The sequence below is a fragment of the Ovis canadensis genome, chromosome 3, assembly GCF_042477335.2.
Source record: "Ovis canadensis isolate MfBH-ARS-UI-01 breed Bighorn chromosome 3, ARS-UI_OviCan_v2, whole genome shotgun sequence".
NCBI classification, from domain to species: domain Eukaryota; kingdom Metazoa; phylum Chordata; class Mammalia; order Artiodactyla; family Bovidae; genus Ovis; species Ovis canadensis.
In genome coordinates this window covers 101,375,674-101,391,146 of record NC_091247.1, presented here as the reverse complement: position 1 = coordinate 101,391,146, position 15,473 = coordinate 101,375,674, and the positions used below count along the sequence as shown (strand labels likewise).

Below are 15,473 nucleotides of genomic sequence, written 5' to 3'. Positions count from 1 at the left end.
CCAACAGCACATGGTGTGTTCATTGCCCCAGAAATACAAGTCCTGCATATCACAAGTTCCAAATAGTGGTTTCCAGGAACTCCAGGTTTTCTGGAGTTCTTTTAGGAGGCTTGTAAACAAAATCATTGATGCAGTTTAGGGCGGTGAGATTGTTGGGCTATCTTGTAGCTTCCTGGAGCAGGTGCGGCCTCAAGGAACAACCCAGCTTAGGCACCATCAGGACCACAGAAGTGTCCATGGAGGGGACAGAAGGGTGTTTGCCAGTCCAAAACACTAAGTGCTCACTTTTTATTGCTAAACAAAGATTGTTGAGCATCTCCTAAAGTACAAAAGCATCATTTCAGGCCAGACAACAACAAGGTTGAATAATAGACTCCTAGGGCCTACCCAGAAGCTCGGTGGTAAATAATCGGCCTGCAGAGTAGGAGATGTGGGTTTGATCCCTGGGTCAGGAAGATCCCATGGAGGAGGGTGTGGTAACCCACTCCAATATTCTTGCCTGGAGAATCCCATGGACAGAGGAGCCTGCCGGGCTACAGCCCATGGGGTCACAATGAGTCAGACATGACTGAGTGATTGAGCACATACTCACGCATACGGTAGACTCATAAAATGAATGGCCAGAAATTCCACACCAACGTTTCCAACCCAGAGTTTCTCAGACTCCAGATGGTAAAACATGCTACTTAATAATCAAAAAGATGGACTCAAGAACCCAGTCCCCCAGCATCCCTGTTCCTTTACGAAGAGGGAGGCCTACGACTTCCGTGACACTCGGGCCCCACGGTCACCGAACGGAGGAGCCGTTCTCTCAGTGTGTCCCTGGGTGTTCCCTCTGCCCTTGAACCACTCAGATGAGTATGATTTTCAGGTTACTGTTATTGATATGATGTAAGAGCAGTTTTCCTGGGCAAGGCTGTCTCTTTAAATAGATTTCTCAAGAATTAAACGTCTCCTGCAGCACCTTCTCTTTACTATGTTTATGAGTCAGTGAGGGTGAAGTGGTGCACCCCAGGGAAATAGTGAATGAATGGATGGATGGATAAAATAATGACTAAACATTTGAAAGTCCCATCTGTATGTCATGTGTGGAAACATAGAGATAATAATATTAAAAGCTAATGGTTATCTCAGGGTGTATGCCCAGTGGTAAGATTGCTGGGTCATAAGGTAGTTCTATCTTTAGGTTTTTAAGGAACCTCCATACTGTTATCCATATATATTCCAACACTTCAAGAGGGAAAACCATAATTCACAAAGACACATGCACCCCAATGTTCATCACAGCACTATTTTCAATAGCCATGACATGGAGCAGCCTAAATGCCCATCACCAGATGAATGAATAAAGAAGATATGGTACTTACATACAATGGAGTATTACTCGGCCATAAAAAGGAACAAAATTAGGTCACCTGTAGTGATGTAGCTGGACCTAGAGTTGTCACAGAGAGTGAAGAAAGGCAGAAAGGGGAAAACAAATATTGTATATTAACATATATATATGGAATCTGGGAAAGTGGTATAGACGAATCTATTTGCAGGGCAGGAATAGAGACACAGACACGGAGAGTGGACCTAGGGACACAGGGGAAAGGGAGGTGGGACAAAGCGGGAGAGCAGCACTGACATGTACCCAGGACCACGTGTGAAACAGAAGCTGGTGGGAAGCTGCTGTCCCGCACAAGGAGCTCAGCCTGCTGCTCTGTGCTGGCCCAGAGGGGTGGTTTGGGGGAGGTGAGCATGAGGCTCTCGAGGGAGGGGATATAGGCCCATTACACATCTTCACGTTGTTATACAGCTAAAACTAACACAACATTGTGAAGCAATCATACTCCAATTGAAAAAATAAATTAAAAAATTTAAAAGCCCTGTCTAAAAGTTATGCGTGGCATTAGGAGATAGGAATATTAAAAGCTAGTGCTACTAAGCACCATCATATGCCTAACAGTTTTCTAAGAAAGGTATGTATATTTGCTCACTGAATCCACCTGGTTTCCCCTTTTACAGAACTGAGTAACTCGCCTGCCAACCACACAGCTGGTGAGACTTTTCTTCTGAAAAGCTTACTAGGCTTTTGTATTTTTTTCTTTTCTGAATTTATTTGACAGAGCTCTTTATATATTTGAAACAGTACTTGCTCATTATATACTGAAGTATTTTTCGAAGTTTGCTGCTCATCTTTTCACTGTGTGTTTTTGACAGAGCCAAATCTATATTTTTATTTATACTTCATTTATTCAGTATCAGGCTTACAAAAACCTTTCTCACCACAAGATTATTTTATCTTCACCTGAATTTTTCTCTGGTAGTTTTCAAGCTTTATTATACGACATTAAAATATTTCTAGAACATATTTTGGTTTAATGTATTAGGTATGCCTACCTAGACAGCATATTAAAAAGCAGAGACATTACTTTGCCAAAAAAAGGTCCGTCCAGTCAAAGCTATGGTTTTTCCAGTAGTCATGTATGGATGTGAGAGTTGGACTACAAAGAAAGCTGAGTGCCAAAGAATTGATGCTTTTGAACTGTAGTGTTGGAGAAGACTCTTGAGAGTCCCTTGGACTGCAAGGAGATCCAACCAGTCCATCCTAAAGGAAATCAGTTGGGAATATTCATTGGAAGGACTGATGTTGAAGCTGAAACTCCAATACTTTTGCCACCTGATGGGAAGAACTGACTCGTTAGAAAAGACCCTGATGCTGGGAAAGACTGAAGGCAGGAGGAGAAGGGGACGACAGAAGATGAGATGGTTGGATGGCATCACTGTCAATGGACATGAGTTTGAGTAAGCTCTGGGAGTTAGTGATGGACAGGGAAGCATGACATGCTGCATTCCATGGGGTTGCAAAGAGTCGGACACGACTGAGTGACTGGACTGAACTGAAGCATCTAATTTTATTCTCTTCCCCACCACTCCAACAGTTAGGACAGTGTCCCAGTATCATTTAATGAAAAGCTACTTGTTGAACCATTCATTTAGTCAATGAATATTTATCCAGAACCTACCATGAACAGCCATTTTTCTAGGTCCTGGTGATAGATTACATTCTAATGGGAAGAGGCCGATAATGACACCTAAACACGCAACACATTAGATGATGTGAAACATGACAGACCAAGAGGGGCTGGAATGGCTTTCTTGGTCAAGGATGATCAAGGAAGGTCTCTCTGAAATGGAAACATCTGGGTGGAGACCGGAAGGAGGTAAGAGATGGCCCAGGCACCCAGGCAGGGAGTGCCAGGCAGAGGAGACCACAAACACTGGACCAGCAGGTGGGGTTACATTTGGTGTATTCAAATCGTGGCAAAGAGGCCACTCAAACAGAAGCCGTACCACTAGCTAGGGAAAAGGAGGCCAGGAGTCAGAGGGGTGGCAGGAGTCTGGCTGTGTAGGACCTGACAGGTCATGGTAAACACTTTGAATTTTGGTGCTGGCTGAGTTGAGCGGATTGCATTTCCAAATATGACCTCAGCAACATCCTCTGCACTCTTCTGCATGGCCACGTTGCCCTGCCCCTGTCAGGAAAGGCTGTCTCTCAACCTCTGAATCTGGGCTGGTTTGCTAAGTGCTTTGGCCAACAAAATATGGCAGAAGGATGTTGTCCCAGCCCCTGTCTTGTGTGGCAGCTTCTTCTTCCTGCCTCTTAGAGATCATCACAGAGGGAAAAGTGCACGAACCTCAGGACTGGTAGTCTGTTCAAACCACATGGCGAGCCCTGGAAGGGGAGAGGTCACCAGGTGCCAGGATACGAGTGAAGAACCCGCCTTGGAGGGGGCCCTCCAGCCCAGCCCACACTAAACTGCCCCCATTCATGAACCACAGGATCTTGAGCAGAATGGAAAGGTTATTTTAAGCCACCATGTTTTTTGGGGGGTGCTTGATTATGTAGCTTGAAATAGTGAGGTAAGAATGCCATGGGAGGGTTTTGAGCAATCATCTAATTTGACTTCAGTTTTACAAGAATTCCTCTGTCTCTGTGCTGAGGACAGAATAAAGAAGGGAGCGTATTTGTGGAACAGGTGAGGGACCCAAGGGGTTGAGTGCTAAGAAGGGATTCAATCTAGATATATTTCAAAGGACACATGGATGGGATCTTTGGATGGAGTAGATGTGGGTTGTGATAGAAAGAAGCGAAGGATGGCTTCAGAGGGCAGGCCTGACCCTGGAAGAATGAAGGGGGCTTCTGCTGATGTGCAAGGAAACGACAGGAGGACCACTGCTGGGGCTAGGGAGTCAGGAATTCTGTTCTAGACAAACGATGACTGTGAGGCCGGACACACATTCAAGCGGAGACGCTGAGTGGAGATGGAGAGTGAGGCGTCCCGTCAGAAAAGAGGTCAGGGCTGGGAGAAGTCATTTCGGATGTCGCTGGTGTTTCAATGGTGTTACTGGACCAGATCACATGGGGAGTGAATGCAGACACAGTAGAGATGCTGGAGGTCTGAGCCCTGAGCACTCCAGCATCTCACACACATGAAAGAGTTGGAAAAGGAATCTAACAGGAGAACAGTGAGACAGGATAAAGAGGAAGAGAAGTCTGTTCTGGAGGTAGAAGAAGCTATTTCAAGAAGAAATTAGGGACTTCCCTGGTGGTCTGTGGCTCAGATGGTAAAGCATCTGCCTGCAATGCAGGAGACCTGAGTTCAATCCCTGGATGGGGAAGATCCCCTGGGAAAAGGAATGGCTACCCACTCCAGTATTCTTGCCTGGAAAAGTCCATGGAGGAGGATCCTGGCTGGCTACAGTCCATGGGGTCGCAAAGAGTCAGACACGACTGAGCAACTAACGCTATATCTGATGGCCCAGTGGTTAAAAATCCACCTTGCAATTCAGGGGACATGGGTTCAATCCCTGGTTGGGGAACTAAGATTCCCACATCCCGTGGAGCAACTAAGCCCGCGTGCTGCAACTATAATGCCTGTTGGCTGTAAAACCCACCACAAAGACCCAGCACACCAAAAAAAAAAAAAAAAGGGGGGGGGGGAGAAATTACTGTGTCAAAGCTGCTGAAGATCAAGCCAAATGAAGACTGACCACTGATTCCCAAAATGACTGTTCTCACTCTTGCTATTACTGATTCCAAAAGGTGCTTTTATCACCCGGTACATTTGCATGTGTGTGAGAGCCTGCGTACGTACTTTCTCTTCTCTCCCACCGATCTGTTTACCCATCTGGAACTATGTGCCCACTGAAACTTTCATAGCTGACAAGACAAGCCCCGTGCCTGCCCCCACCTTTTCTCCAAAAATATCATTGCTATTCTTTAGAATTTTAGATTGGAATTTTACCAAGTTCCTCCCCTCACCAATGCACTGGAAATTTTTTTACATACTTTTTTGCATACAAATTAGGTTGGTAAAAGTTCATATTGCTTATCTAGTCTCCATATACTCTGTGTTTCCAATTATATATTTTATGTCCCTAAGTAGATGGTTTTTTCAGTAGAGGGTAAATGTCTCATGTATTTTAAGTTCTTTTCTATATATTTATACTGCAGTGACTTTTGTGAATTAAATCCCTTCTTATTGGCTATCTTTTGCCTTAAGAAACCTATCCATTTTTGTATAAAGAATTCTCTTATCACTTCTAAAAATTTTACAGGTGATGCAGACAGATTTCAACCCTTTTGCTATTGTCACGGGCAAGACAGCTTAGGAATCACAGAGCCAGTGGATAAGACTGTCCAACCTTCTGTTGATAAAATTACTCTTAGTTTGGAGAATGGGACGTAATGTGTCAGGATTTCAAAGTGTTTCCCAAAGAACTCCATGATCCCCAGGTGCTCTGAGAATGACTGTAGCCATACATCTCAAACTGTCCCAGAGAGCCCCAATTTCCAATATTTTTTCCTTTTGTTAATCCATGAGTCAGACCATATGTCCTTTGATCTTTGCTTCAAAAAATATTGCCACAGTATTTAGAAACAGGGACAGCCCAGACAAAGTTAGAACATATGGGATGTTTTTCCTCTGAACCCCTCACTTTCCTCTTAGAATTCTTCCTGGTGCTGTGTGTTGGGTGTGTGCATGTACACGCCCACACGCGCACACACTGACACGCACGCACGCACACACACTGACACACACACACACACAGTGCCATCCTGGAAGAAAAAGATTCCATTCAAATAATACTACATGTGCTGCTTCTGCGCAGCCTGGACTCAGGGTAGCCCTAAAGCCAGCTGGGGGGAGGTTTCAGAGCTGGGGAGCCTGGGTTTGAGCCCCACATCTAACTGTGTGCACTTGGTGGACAGGTCGCTTAACCTCTTGGAATTTCCGTTCTCCGTATGTAAAAGGCGTGTGTAATATTTAACGTTGTGGGGCTGTTGCGGGGACTCAGAAAATGACTCTTTGTGCTCAATACAGGCAGGAGCTAAGGAGATATGACTATTCCTTTGATTTACAAGGAGGTTCCATTTATTGCTCAAATCCTTGAGGAAATTCTCTGGTCTCCTCTATTCCCCGATGTAGAAGCAAAGTGACCAGAATAAATGAGGATGCAGGACACAGTGGGGCTCAGTTTCCTGAATCTCCCTGGTGTGCACTTGTCTGCACAAGCAAACCACCAAAGGCTCTCTCTCCCAGTGACAACCAGCCAGCTTCCACTCAGAGACTGCTGTGCAAGAACCACTTGTCACTTTTCGCTGTCACCGTTCAACCACCCACCCCTTCCTATTGTGTCTCCAGTCTTCCTCCGGGAGGCCTCCTTGTGCATAGCTTGAAGTCAAATGAATGGAACTGACCTTTCCCTGGGGACAGACATGTGACTGGCACACAGCTCATCGCCCTCCCCTTCCTGGGACCCTATATTTTATATACGTGGTGTGCCAACATGGGAACAGTTGAGGTCTTGTCTGACACAGTGATGGCTACACTACATGGCCCAGCCAGTGCCCACGTTTCCATTGCCATGGTTCTTACTGGTATCTTACTGGTTCTGGCTGCCTGGCTTTCAGATCTCCTTACTTGCTGTTCTTTAAGCCTGGTCAGCCTCCAAAATTGTTTCAAAAGATGGCCTTTTTGGAATGAATAAAGAAGCTGTGGTACATACATACAATGGAATATTCAGTTCAGTTCAGTTCCGTCGCTCAGTCGCGTCTGACTCTTTGCGACCCCATGAATCGCAGCAGGGTGTGGGTACAGGAGGGCCTAGAGGAGCTACTCCAAGTTCAAGGTCAGGAGGGGCGGTAGTGAGGAGATACCCCTCATCCAAGGTAAGGAGCAGTGGCTGCGCTTTGCTGGAGCAGCCCTGAAGAGACACCCCACGTCCAGTGGAATATTACTCAGCCATAAAAAGGAACAAATCTGAGTAGCTGAACTGAGGTAGACAAACCTAGAGCCTGTTATACAGAGTGAAATAAGTCAGGAAGAGAACAACAAATATCATCTATTAACACACACATACGGAATCTAGAAAAATGGTACTGATGAGCCTATTTGCCAGGCAGGAATAGACACACAGAGGAAGGACTTGTGGACCCAATGGGGGAAGGAGAAGGCGGGAAGAGTTGAGAAAATAGCATTGAAATATATAGATTACCATGGGTAAAACAGATACCTAGTGGGAAGTTGCTGTATAACAGGGAGCTTAGCTTGGTGCTCTGTGATGGCGGAGAGGGGTAAGGTAGGGGGAGGGGGGAGGGAGGCTCAGAGACAGAGGATAAATGTATACATATGACTGATTCATACTGTTGTACAGCAGAAACTAACACAACATTGTAAAGCAATTATCCTCCAATTAAAAAACAAACAAACAAACAAAGATGGTCTTTTTGTTCTGCACAACTCAATGCGGTTTCTTTCCCTTGCAACAAGAGCATGGTCTGATGCAGCCAGACTCCCCAAGAAAAAGAAGAAAAGGAGCCTCAATTCACTCCAAGAGTTCTCTCTTACTGTGGTCAACATCCAGGACTTGGGAGAAAGGTGAATTTCTAAAACACATCACTAATGGGTTAGGACCACTGAGCTGAAGTTAGGCATCACCATGTTGGAGAGGATCTGGGAGTAAGAATGCCTTTTTATCATCAAAGGAGGATGGAGGGAAGAGGGGTAGCAAACAGCAAGTTGATAGAACCACCAACATAAACTCCTGTGTGAGAACTTGAGACAATTTCTTTGGGGGACATGGGGGAAAGAAAATGCTCGATTGGCCCTTTCTCGCTTACTATCCATCATCTCAGCGTTGCTTGTCGGCCCTGAGAAAGCCGCCACAGAGTGTTTGACTAGTTATCTGATTGTCATCCTCCTTAACGCGCTTCATGGTCTGCCGGCGGATGGTAGTTTAAGCAGAATCTAATTGGTAACATATTGTCGATTGAATTAAGTGCCATATGATAGAGATTTAAATCCTGGTAATTTTTCCAGAAAGAAAAAAAATAACCTGTCAACGGGCTATAGCAGAGGAACCGCCATAAATCAAATTGTCATGTTTATTAGTTATTGCAGGAGCCTGGTTGTCTTGTGTTCATTATAATCCCCCATTTTTAGCACCGATAAAAACTATAAAGAGAAATATTTGTGCAAGGTGCTTTTTAATAGGTCTGTGTTTGCACACAAATACCTGCTTGTATTTTAATCATGAGAAAAATGAGGCTATTTCACTTTAAAAGGAATTCTGACTGTTAGCTAAATGAAGGATAATGTGTTTCATCTTTTATGAAGCTACGTTTTAAAACATTGGTTTTCAACTCACTAATAATCAAGAAAAGCAAATAAAACCAATGGAGTAATGCCATTTGCTTATCAGGTTTGCAAAAATTAAAAGAACTGATTAAAATGATGGCGCTAAAGGATGTGGAGAACAATCACTGCAGTTTGATTTGGAATATTCAAAAATGGAAATAAATTAATTTTCCATATATGAGTCTAGTTTAATGAATTAGGGAATGTCAGTACCAGAGAGTGCAAAGTAACCATTTGAAAGAATCAGTTAAATCATACTTAATGATGTATTATGAAGAATCTACATCACTTGTATTTTCCTTTTCACATCACTGAGTGTTGCTTTCAACCTTTCTTCTTACGTGAATCAGAAATATAATAGCTATAGAGTTACCAGATGATTCAGCCATCTGACCCTTGGGGATATATCAGGAAAAGATGAAAACTCTGATTTGAAAAGATACATGCCCCCCAGTATTCACAGCAGCACTATTTACAATAGACAAGACCAGGAAACAATGTAAGTATCCATTGCCAGACGAGTGGATGAAGAACGTGGAGTACCTACATACACGGGATACTACTCAGCCACAAAAAGAGTAAGATAATGTCATTTGCTACAACATGGATGGATCCAGAAGTTATTATACTAAATGAAGCAAGTCAGACCAAGAGAGACAAATATCATGATATCACGTAGATGTGGAATCTACAAAAATGATACAAATAAACTCATTCCAAAACAGAATTAGACTCACAGACATAGAAGACAATTTATCATTACCAAAGGGGAAAGGAGGGAAGGTCAATTAGAAGTTTGGGATTAACAGATACATACTACTATATATAAGATAGATAAACAAGGACATGTGTGTGAAGTCGCTCAGTCGTGTCCGACTCTTTGCGACCCTATGGACTGTAACCTACCAGGCTCCTCCCTCCATGGGATTCTCCAGGCAAGAGTACTGGAGTGGGTTGCCATTTCCTTCTCCAGGGGATCTTCCCGACCCAAGGATCGAACCCAGGTCTCCAGCATTCCAGGCAGATGCTTTAACCTCTCAGCCACCAGGGAAGCCCAACTGTATAGCATGTTCAAATTAATAACAGAAAAGCGTCTGAAAAAGTGTATATACATACAATGCATATGTATGTATGGAAAGAGAGAGATACATATGTAACTGAATTTTTCTGCTGTATACTTGAAACATTGTAGATCAATTGCACTTTACATAGTATTTACATATGTAGCATTTTACAATTTAATAGCATTTTATATATGCTATTTAATAGCATTTTACATATGTAGCTTGGCTGAAATCTCATAAAACCCTACAAACTAAGTAGAGCAGGTTAGTTTACCCCCTTTACAAATAAAGATACAAAAGTGTGGAAGGAGAAATGACTTACTGAAGTAGTCCCACGGCTGTCAGAGTCAAAAGGCTGGGTGTAAGCCTGGGGGTTCTTCCCCTGAACCACAGAGCAGAACAGAGGGCTTGGAAATTAGAGACCAGCATCCAGCTCCCGCCACAGCTTTAACTCTCAGTGTGATTTGAATCTGGTTCTTAATTTCCTGGGACTCAGCTTCCTCACCCATCACGTTCCTTTACCACTTAGCTCACACTGTGGAGGCGACACAGGGAGCTAGGAGCAGTCTGCATGCTTAGAGCAGCTCTCAGCTTCCTTCTTCAATAGGCACCATCACACAAGGGATCTGAGCAACGATATGAGCAAAGGTGTGTAACACGGGAGCACAAGCTTTCCACGTGAGAGGCACTAAACACAGGCCATTTACCATCACTTGGATGTCACAGTTATGTCTGTCTGCCTTTGGCTGCTGTGCACATGGACATAGAGCATGTGTAAGAGCTCCAGAGCTCGCGGAACCAAATTCGCCGAATTCAAGCGCTTGCTCCTCTCACCAGGGGGACTTGCGGAGGGCTGCCCCTGCTCCTTCCCCATCTGCTCACGACACCCTGCAGGTAAAGGACTGCGTGTTGGTGTCATTGCTCTGACTTCTTATGTGTCTCCCTAAACACCCAACCACACAGCCCCCTTTCCCACTACCGATCTTTTCCTCCTACCATTTCCCTTCACATCTGAAAGCTTAACTGCACAAAACGTGACGACAGCAATAACGATAACCCCGGCCACTAACACTTAGGAGGCCCTTTCAGTGCATCACTCTCCTAAGCACTTCATATGTCTTAGTTCATCTAATCTTATTTAGATGGAGACTATTATTGTAGAGACTACTACTGAACCCAATTTACAGACGCTGGAACCCCAGATGCAGCTGTAGAGTCTTGCCCAAAGCCAAAGGAAGTGTTAGAATTGGGATTAGAACCCAGAAGTCTAGCCAGTGAACAATGAATATATTTTCCATTCCCAAATGCAAAATAAATAAAAATATGCATGACATAACTGAACAGAAAGTTTGGGTAATGCCCACAGCAAGGGACCAGCAGTACAGAAACAAAAACGAAAACCCTAGAATACCGAGTCTTCGTGCTACTATTACTCTAAAAACCTCACTGTCATGAGATGGGAAACCTTGAAAGCCCTACGTAAGGGAGGGCACTCTTCTTCAATTTTGCACCCACAGCCCGATGCTGTGGGCAGAGAGCATAATTTTCTTAACTGAGGGTTCAGTGTGTACACTCAAGACTCAAAGAATGAGCAGGCTACTATCTGTTTGTTGATGTGGGTGTGAGTTAACATCTAGCCTTTAGCTCATTCTTGCTGCAATATCAGGCCCCAGACTACTTGAGCAGTTCCCATCCCCTGGGATTTTCACCCCTTTGAATAAAACGGATTATAAAATACATATCCAAACATGATTTCACTTTTATATTTGTAAGACCTGAAAAGCAAGGAGTTGACATCTTAAGGAAGAAAATCCTTTATCACACCATAAACTCTCTAGTTTCAAAAACATGGTCACTATTGCTATTTTGTATCATGTATGAGACTTTCTGTGTCACGCGCGTATGCCCGTCTATAAACACAGTGCTGTGTGTACATGTGCGTGACGGGTGTACTCACATGCACACACGTATACGATTCCATTATCGCTTAGCTCACACTGCAGAGGTGGCACGGGGAGCTAGAAGCAGAGTCTGGACACAGACTCCATTCTGCACACTTAGACCAGCACTTAGCTGTGATGATGTGCTGTGCAAGAAATACACATGGTGCTGTCGGCCCCCGCCTGTGAGGTGGCCGGAGCCGTATCTTCAGGACTGGTGGTGGCCTCAGGGTGAGCCCTGCACACTTGATCCCTCCTGGGCCCAGGGCTCTGAGACCGCTTAGCCAATGGCCTACACGGGGATCAGACACACTCTTCCTGACGTCCACAGGCCCAGCCAGCATCTCAAAGGTGGGTGCACGCACTCACACCCAGGCGTGCGTTCTCTACAAGCTCCCCGCCATGTGAATTCTGTGACCTTTCTGGACTACATTCCACATCTGCTTCCCCAGTCGGTGCGGCCACTCACCGAGGCTGGGTTCCGTCTATGGTGCAGACTGAGAGTCCCCACCACTGGGCCCTGAGGAGCTTGGGCCAGGCTCCTCTGAATCACCCCCTGAAGGCTGCGATGGGAGAGTCACTATTTCCCATCTAAGGTGGCCCAGAGAGTCAGACCTCTCTGGCTTGATCTTACCTCTCAACACACACGCTCTTTGTCTTTTCCTCCCAAATTAAGTTGTTCAACGTCTTCCTTCTGAGGCTGAGGGTGCAGCTCTCTTCTCCCTGGCAAGCTTTCTGAATGGCACTTTCCGTATAAACAGGAAGAGTGCATGTGGTCACCACTGAAGTGTGCAGGTGTTGATAGAGGATGTGAAAGTGTGGAGGCGAGTGACTAAACCAGCCAATGGCGTTTCCCCACCAGGCATGCAGCCAGCCTCCTCTCACCCACAGCAGAGCAAGGTCAACCAGAAGGCTGGAACCAGCAGCCGGGCCCCCTTCTGGGGGGCCACTTGACACAGAGCAGAAGAACATGGTCAGGGAGGCCAAGGGAAAAGTTCTCAGTTGCCTTGCTCCTCTCCCTAACTCTAAATAAACCCTTTCAAAGAATCCCAGGAACAGCTTTGAATCCCTTAAATATAATATATTCTTGTCATCAGGTATGCTGACTTAGATGGGCTACTTAACTGAAACTCTGCTGGTTTTCCTAAACTTCCTGGGCATCCAAGAGATCACACCAAAAGCTGTATCCTGCCTCTGGACTGTAGTAAGGCTTCTAGAACTTTCTAGGGCCCAGATGCACTGGCAGAGGAGAAAGAACGCTGGATGAGGAATCAGACACCCCGAGGCTGTGTGCTTGGAGGGTCTGTGCCCCCTTGCCTCCACCAGAAGGCCTCCCTGCTCCATGCCCTTGCCTCTCTCCCTGCCCCCGCCCCATCTCTAAAGTCACTTTCACTAATGTCACCAGCAAGCTTAGACAATGGCACTCTTTCAGTTCCTGTCCTTGTTTCTTCCCCAGGAGTGTTGACACTTGTGACCACTTCTTTACTTCTGGAACTTTCCCTTTGCCCCGTGACTCCCAACTCCTGGCTGTGGTTGGTAATTTCTGTCACTGCCAGGCTTCCATTCCTCTGCCACCTCCTTAAATTCTGTCCTTCCCAGGCTCCATACTCAGTGCAGTGGTTTGCGTTCTCCTGAGCGGCCTCTTCTGCAATCTAGACACTGCTTTCCAAAGCCCACGTCCACCTATTCCCATCTCTGCTGCTCCCCCAGGGCATCTCCCAGGCATCAGATTTAACCGTTTGAATGAACTCCTGGTCTGTAACCCGCACCTGCCTCACTTTCCATATGGCTTGTGAAACCCTTCCTGTCATCTTCCCAACTTGCTCCTTGATTTCTCTCCTGAGTTTGCCTCCGTCTGGTCTGACCTTGGCTAATATGGCTTTTTCAGGCTAGACTCTCAGTTTCCTTATCCAAACAGGGCCATCCATCCATATCCTCAGGATGGATGAGCTTCTGGACACACCTAGACACTGCCCTACTCACCCCCATGCCCATCCCAGTATTGGCCACACCAGTTCAGTTCAGTTCAGTAACTCAGTCATGTCTGACTCTTTGTGACCAAATGGAATGCAGCATGCCAGGCTTCCCTGTCCATTGCCAACTTCCGGAGCTTGCTCAAACTCATGTCCATCGAGTCGGTGATGCCATCCAACCATCTCATCCTCTGTCATCCCCTTCTCCTGCCCTCAATCTTTCCCATCATCAGGGTCTTTTCAAATGAGTCAGTTCTTTGCATCAGGTGGCCAAAGTATGGGAGCTTCAGCTTCAGCACCAGTCCTTCCAATGAATATTCAGGATTGACTTCCTTTAGGATGGACTGGTTGGATCTCCTTGCTGTCCAAGGGACTCTCAAGAGTCTTCTCCAACACCACAGTTCAAAAACATCAGTTCTTCTATGCTCAGCTTTTTTTACAGTCCAACTCTCACATCCATACACGACTACTGGAAAAACCTTAGCTTTGACTAGATGGACATTTTTTGGCAAAGCAATGTCTCTGCTTTTTAATATGCTGTCTAGGTTTGTCATAGTTCTTCTCCCAAGGAGCAAATGTCTTTTGATTTCATGACTGCAGTCACCATCAGCAGTGATTTTGGAGCTCAAAAAATAAAATAAAATAAAGTCTGTCACTGTTTCCATTGTTTCTCCATCTATTTGCCATGAAGTGATGGGACCAGATGCCATGATTTTAGTTTTCTGAATGTTGAGTTTTAAGCCAGCTTTTCCACTTTCCTCTTTCACTTTCATCAAGTGGCTCTTTAGTTCTTCTTCACTTTCTGCCATAAGGGTGCTGTCATCTGTGTACCCGAGGTTATTGATATTTCTCCCAGCAATCTTGATTCCAGCTTGTGCTTCATCCAGCCTACTGTTTCACATGATGTACTCTGCATAGAAGTTAAATAAGCAGGGTGACAATATATAGCCTTAATGTACTCCTTTCCCAATTTGGAATTATTTGAATGTAGAGTTCCAAAGAATAGCAAGGAGAGATAACAAAGTCCTCCTCAGTGATCAATGCAAAGAAATAAAGGAAAACAATAGAATGGGAAAGACTAGAGATCTCTTCAGAAAATTAGGGACACCAAGGGAACATTTCATGCAAAGATGGGCACAATAAAGGACAGAAATTGTATGGACCTAACAGAAGCAGAAGATATTAAAAAGCAGTGGCAAGAATACACAGAAAAACTATACAAAAAAGATCTTCATGACCCAGATAATTAGAATGATGTGATCACTCACCTAGAGCCAGACATCCTGGAGTGCAAAGTCAAGTGGGCCTTAGGAAGCATCACTGCAAACAAAACTAGTGGAGGTAATGGAATTTCAGTTGAGCTATTTCAAACCCTGAAAGATGATGCTGTGAAAGTGCTGCGCTCAATATGCCCGCAAATCTGGAAAACTCAGCAGTGGCCACAGGACTGGAAAAGTCAGTTTTCATTCTAATCCCAAAGAAAGGCAATGCCAAAGAATGCTCAAACTACTGCACAATTGTACTCATCTCACACACTAGTAAAACAATGCTCAAAATTCTCCAAGCCAGGCTTCAGCAATATGTGAACCATGAACTTCCAGATGTTCAAGCTGGATTTAGAAAAGGCAGAGGAACCAGAGATCAAACTGCCACATCCATTGGATCATCGAAAAAGCAAGAGAGTTCCAGAAAGACATCTACTTCTGCTTTATTGAATACACCAAAGCCTTTGTCTGTGTGGATCATGACAAACTGGAAAATTCTTCAAGAGATAGGAATACCAGACCTCCTGATCTGCCTCCTGAG

At 44.9% G+C, this 15,473-nt stretch overlaps 1 protein-coding gene across 2 annotated transcripts in view; it reads right to left on the bottom strand.

Moving 5' to 3' along the window:
* Positions 1–12,466, bottom strand: part of AFF3 (ALF transcription elongation factor 3) — a 624,339-nt gene extending 611,873 nt beyond the window's left edge. For both annotated transcript variants that reach the window (XM_069583830.1, XM_069583832.1), the window contains exon 1: positions 12,329–12,466. The gene's annotated coding sequence lies outside the window, so the exon portion shown is untranslated. The remainder of the gene's footprint in view (positions 1–12,328) is intronic.
* Between the last annotated feature and the right edge of the window lie 3,007 nt (positions 12,467–15,473).